The sequence below is a fragment of the Hemiscyllium ocellatum genome, chromosome 2 (genome assembly GCF_020745735.1).
Source record: "Hemiscyllium ocellatum isolate sHemOce1 chromosome 2, sHemOce1.pat.X.cur, whole genome shotgun sequence".
Taxonomy (NCBI): domain Eukaryota; kingdom Metazoa; phylum Chordata; class Chondrichthyes; order Orectolobiformes; family Hemiscylliidae; genus Hemiscyllium; species Hemiscyllium ocellatum.
This window is the reverse complement of record NC_083402.1, coordinates 52484845-52490733: the sequence shown is the minus strand read 5'-3', so window position 1 is coordinate 52490733 and position 5889 is coordinate 52484845.

Below are 5889 nucleotides of genomic sequence, written 5' to 3'. Positions count from 1 at the left end.
TCCTGTATGGTTTCATTTTTGTTTAGCTGTTCGTGTAAAATAAAAATGTTTTACTATTGAATTTTTGCACTTGTATTCTATTTCTGTCTTTTTAAACACAGTATGATTAAACTGTTCAAATGGATCAGTTGCCAAAGGCTCAGCCCAATCAGATTTCTGTCAAGCTCTGTGTTAGCAAGGGGTCCATTGTTACCCCATCTTGCCAGGAGTAGAAAATAATGGGTTAGAGCTATTGCTATCTGGCATCCCCTGCTGGAAGCTGGATGTACATGAATGGTAATTGCTTGATGGAGCTCAATTGTGTAGATAGCTCATCAATGCATGACATCTGACACTCACTTTCAAGGTCCACCATGGTAACAATAGAAGGCTAAAGAACCACAAGGGCAATGATTGGAAATTCAGCCTTGCAATATTTTTTAAAGGTGGTGGAATGCTTTGTTGTGCCAACCTTCAATTTAAAAAAAAAATGGATGGTAGACTTTGTATTTGGTTGCTTTGTATGGTATCTATGCACATATCAAAAGGAAATAGATAAACTGCCTTGTCTTGTTCCATCTAAATTCAATCTAGCTGTTCCAGGTTTTGCAGAAGAAAAGCCAAGACAAACCGCACTGACCTATTTTTTTTTGTGAAGGGAGAATAGCATTGCGCTTCCTGTGCCCCAGACTAGAAATGGTGAATTTAAGACATTTACACTTTTGTTGTTGTTTTTATTCTGCTATCCTCCTTTTCACCTTTTATTAATTTTGTCAATTCTGGAAATACAAATGCTTTTTGTCTGCTTCTGAAGAGCAAAACTCTATGTTGACTGTTCCTCCCCCCCACAAATGCTTTTGGACTGAGTTTCTCCAGCATGTGCAGTAGTTCGTTTTCTGTAGTTGGTTGAAAGTCTCATAGATAACATTTCACGTTTTGTTCATTTTAATCATAAACTAAGAACCAGTGCAAATACATATAATGGCTGTTTGAAAGCTTGATTTTGGTTTTCAATTTAATACTTGTTTCCACCTTGAATGGCTTCCAAGCAATGCAGGAAAATATATCACTTGATGCTAGATCTGCCATCCATAGTGTCAGCAAAGCAGACTTGCTTTCCATCACAACCTCTAACCTTGTGGAACATAATTATCTGTTTGCAATCTGTGTCCCAGTTACATGTTTGAGGGAGAGAAAGATGTGCTGTGGCGACTACTTTTAACTTCTTAGCTGTAAGATGATAAAACCAAGACTTCAGTGGTATTTGTAGCAAATGAATGGCAGGCATTTTCCCCAAATAATCTCAGAACTGGAAATGTTTGATTCTCGTTTATAGGCTAGGTTTTTCTCTTTTGGATGAAGTATGCTAGCTGACATCTTGAATACTGAGTCAGCCCCACACCAATCCGTAAGAAAGCAAGCTGCATCAAAGTAGTGATCCAGTGTAGCTCTCAAGACAGTGATGACCAGCCATTAGGGGTGGGTGGGGGGCAATCATGCACCAGCAGTCACTGACTTCAAAGGCCATGTTTGTGAATACATAGTGCAAAGTTTCAACTTGATCCTCAGTAAATCTTTTGCAGGTATGCCATCTCCGAGATAGGCCACTCTTATTTCAATACTTTTTTTTTAAAAAACTTACTTCCTTAATTGAATTTTTAGTTCTCCTCCTTCAATTGTTGAGACCGTTTTACAACTCTAATCAAATCCCTAATTGATACCCTTCATGTTTCATGAGAATGAAATCTTGTTAATTTAAATAGGTTCATTTTATTATGGTGTTCAACTGTCCACATTCCCATTGAGAAAGCTGACTTGGGAGCTCATGTGATTCAACACATGTTTTAGTAGTTTTGAGATCCTTGGATTACTCTGTTACTAAGGAAGAAGGTTAAAGTTTACAGGAGGATATGGTCAAATGGGCAGATCAATGATGGAATTTATTACTGATAAGCATGTGGCGATGCACTTTCACCAAGAGAGTACCCAATAAATGTCAGGAAACTAGGAACCTCCATGGAATAGAGGGATCTTAGAGTCCTTGTCCACAGATCTCTGAAGGCAGCAGGACAGGTTTCAGGATGGTTATAATGGCACGCTGACACTTGCCTTATCTATGACACATCGTAAGAGCAAGCTGGTTATGCTACAGCTGTACAGGATTTTATTTGGGACGCAGCTGGAGTACTGTGTGTAGTCCTGTTCACCACACAATGGGAAAGATGTGATTGCACTGGAAGGGTTGCAGGGAAGATTCACTAGGGTGTTGCCTGGGATGGAGTCGGCAGGTAGATAGGATAGTGAAGAAGGCATTTGGTATACTTTAGTATTGAGTATAAGAGTTGGAAGGCCATATTGTGGCTGTACAGGACATTGGTTAGGGCACTTATGGAAAATTGTGAACAATTCTGGTCTCCCTTCAACAGGAAGGGTGTTGTGAAACGTGAAAGGGTTCAGAAGAGATTTACAAGGTTATTGTCAGGATTGGAGGATTTGAGCTATAGGGAGAGGCTGAATAGGCCGGGGCTGTTTTCCCTGGAGCATCGGAAGCTGAGGAGCGACCTTATAGAGATTACTAAAATCATCAGGGGCATCAATAGGGGAATTGGCAAGGTCTTTTCCCTGGAGTGGGGGAGTCTAGAACTAAAGGGCATAGGTTTAGGGTGAGAGGGGAAAGATATAAAAGGAACCTAAATGGCAACTTTTTCATGCAGAGGGTAGTATGTGTATGGAATGAGCTGTCGGATGAAGTGGTGGAGGCTGGTGCAACCACAACATCTGGATCTGTATGTGAATATGAAGGGTTTAGATTGATAAGTGCTGGCAAATGGGACTAGATTTAGTTAGGATATTAGGTCGGCATGGACGAGTTAGGTTGAAAGGTATATTTCTGAGCAGTGCATCTCTTTGACTCTATGCAATAATGATGTTGCTATCACAGAGACATGGTTCAAAGAGGGACAGGCAGCTTAATGTTCTGGGATATCAATGTTTATGACACGACAAGACCGGACAGGAAGTAAAAGAAGTGACTGAGTTGCATTACTAGTTACATTACATTCTCCATACTAGGGAGAATATCACAGCTGTGGTTAGGAAGGACACCCTGGAGTGATCTTGCAGTGAGGCATTATGGGTAGAGCTCAGGAATAGGAAGGGTGCAATCACAATGCTGGGAATCTTCTACAGATCTCCTGCTGCCAGCAGGAGATAAAGGAAAAGGTGTTGTCAGATTCTAGAAAGCTGTGAAAATTACAGGGTTTTTGTGGTGGCTGATTTTAACTTCCCCTATATTGACTGGGATTCCCTTAATGCTGGGGGTTTGGATGGGGATCAATTCATTAGGCATGTTCAGGACAGTTTTTTTTTAAACAATATGTGGATAATCCAAAGAGGGAGGGCCCATACTCGACCTAGTATTGGGAAAGAGCCTGGCCAGGTGTTCAAAGATTCAGTGGGGGAGCATTTCGCGAATAGTGACCATCAATCCTTAAATTTTCAGATACTTATGGATAAGGACAAGAGTGGACCTCAGGTGAAGGTGTTAAATTGGGGTGAAGGCCAACTATGACTGAATTAGGCAAGAATTGGAGAATGTGGATTGGGAGCAGCTGTTTGAAGGTAAATCCACATCTGACATGTGGGAGTCTTTTAAATAGCAGTCGATTAGAGTGCAGGACAGGCGTGGTTCTGTGAAAATGAAGGACAAGAATGGCAGGATTCTGAAACCTTGGATGACAGCGGGAACTATTAGCTTAATCAAAAAAAAGGAAGCATACCGAAGGTCGAGGCAACAAAAAATAACCAAAATCCTTGAAGAATAAAAACAAGCTCAAACAGGGAGTTAGGAGTGCTAAACAGAGCTGTGAAATGTCCTTGGCCAGCAGAGCTAAGGAGAATCCCAAAGTTGGGTTAGATACTTAGCCAGTACTTTAGATCAGTATTCACGAAAGAGAGGGACATGAGGGATCTTGAGGTTGGGGAATGATGAATGAAGACTCATGAGCAGGTCAACATTATGAAGGAAGAAGTATTGGATGTCTTAATGTACATTATGATATACAGGTCCCCAGGGCCAGACAGGATCTATCGCAGGGTACTGGAGGCATCTTCTTTGGCCTCAGGTGAGGTTCCAGAAGACTAGAGAATGGCCAATGTTGTTCCTTTGTTTAAGAAAGGAAACAGAGATAATCCAGGTAATTAAAGGCTGATGAACCTGATGTCAATGGTGGGGAAGCTGTTGGAGAGACAGGATTTATTCACATTTGTTACTGATCAACAGCATGAGTTTTTTGAAGAGGTGACAAGAATGATTGATAAGGGAAGGGCAGTGGATGTTGTCTACATTGACTTTAGTAAGGTATTTGATAAGGTACCTCATAGCAAGCTGGTATAGAAGGTAGAGTCTCATAGAATCCAGGGTGAGCAGGCTAGATAATACAAAACTGGCTTGGTCATAGAAGACAGAGATTAGTGGTGGAAAGATGCTTTTCAGAATGGAGGTCAGTAACCAGTGGTGCTCCATAGGAATCACTGGTGGGAATTCTGTTGTTTGTAACATACATAAATAATCTGGAGGAAAATGTAGGTAGTTTGTAGATGACACCAAAAATGGCGCAGTTGCAGATAGTGAGGAAAATTGTCAAAAGATACAGCAGGATATAGATAGATTGCAGATTTAGGAAAAGAAATGGCAGATTACATTTACTTCGGAAAAAATGCAACGTGATGCATTTTGGAAGATCAAGTTTAGGTGCAAATTAAACAATAAGTGACGAAATCCAAGAGAGCATTGAAATACAAAGGATCCAGTGTACAGGTCCACAGGTCCCTGCAAGTGGCAACACAGGTGGATAAAGTGGTCAAGAAGCCATTCAGCATGTTTGCCTTCATTGGCCGGGGTATTGAATATAAAAATTGGCATGTTATGTTACAGGTATACAAAATGTTAATTAGGCCCCATTTGTAATATTGCGTTCATGTTGCCACTCTACCAGAAGGATGTGGATGATTTGGAAAGGGTGCAGAGAAGGTTTACCAGGATGTTGCCTGGCCTAGAGGGTTTTAGTTATGAGAAGAGGTTGGATAAACTCGGATTGTTTTCACTGGAAAAACAGAGCCTGAGTGGCGACCTTCTGAAGGTCTACAAAGTTATGAGAGGCATAGATGGGATGGATAATCAGAGGTTTTTCCCAGGGTGGAAAAGTCAACCAGAAGAGGACACAGGTTCAAGGTGAGAAGAGAAAAGTTTAGGGGAGAAAATTGTTCACACAGAGGTTGATGGGTGCCTGGAATGCACTACCAGAGGAAGTGGTGGAAGCCTCCATGTTAACAAAATCTAAGTTTGTGAGAAGATTTGTAGCTCGGGTGCTTGTTGTTGTGGTTCTGTTCGCCGAGCTGGGAGTTTTTCTTGCAAAAGTTTTGTCCCCTTTCTAGATGACATCTTCAGTGCTTGGGAGCCTCCTGTGAAGCACTTCTGTGCTGATTCCTCCTGCATTTATATTGGTTTGAATCTGCCGCTTCCGGTTGTCAGTAGCTGTCCGCTGCAGTGGCCGGTATATAGGGTCTATGTCGATGTGTGTGTTAATCAAATTCGTGGATGAGTGCCACGCCTCTAGGAATTCCCTGTCTGTTCTCTGTTTGGCCTGCCCTATAATAGTGGTGTTGTCCCAATCGAATTCATGTTGTTTATCATCTGAGTGAATGGCTTCTAGGGATAGCTGGTCGTGTCGTTTCGTGGCTAGTTGGTGTTCATGGATGCAGGTTGTTAGCTGTCTTCCTGTTTGTCCTATGTAGTGTTTTGTGCTGTCCTTGCATGGGATTTTGTAAACCACGTTGGTTTTGCTCATGCTGGGTATCGGGTCCTTTGTCCTGGTGAATTGTTGTCTGAGAGTGGCTGTTGGTTTGTGT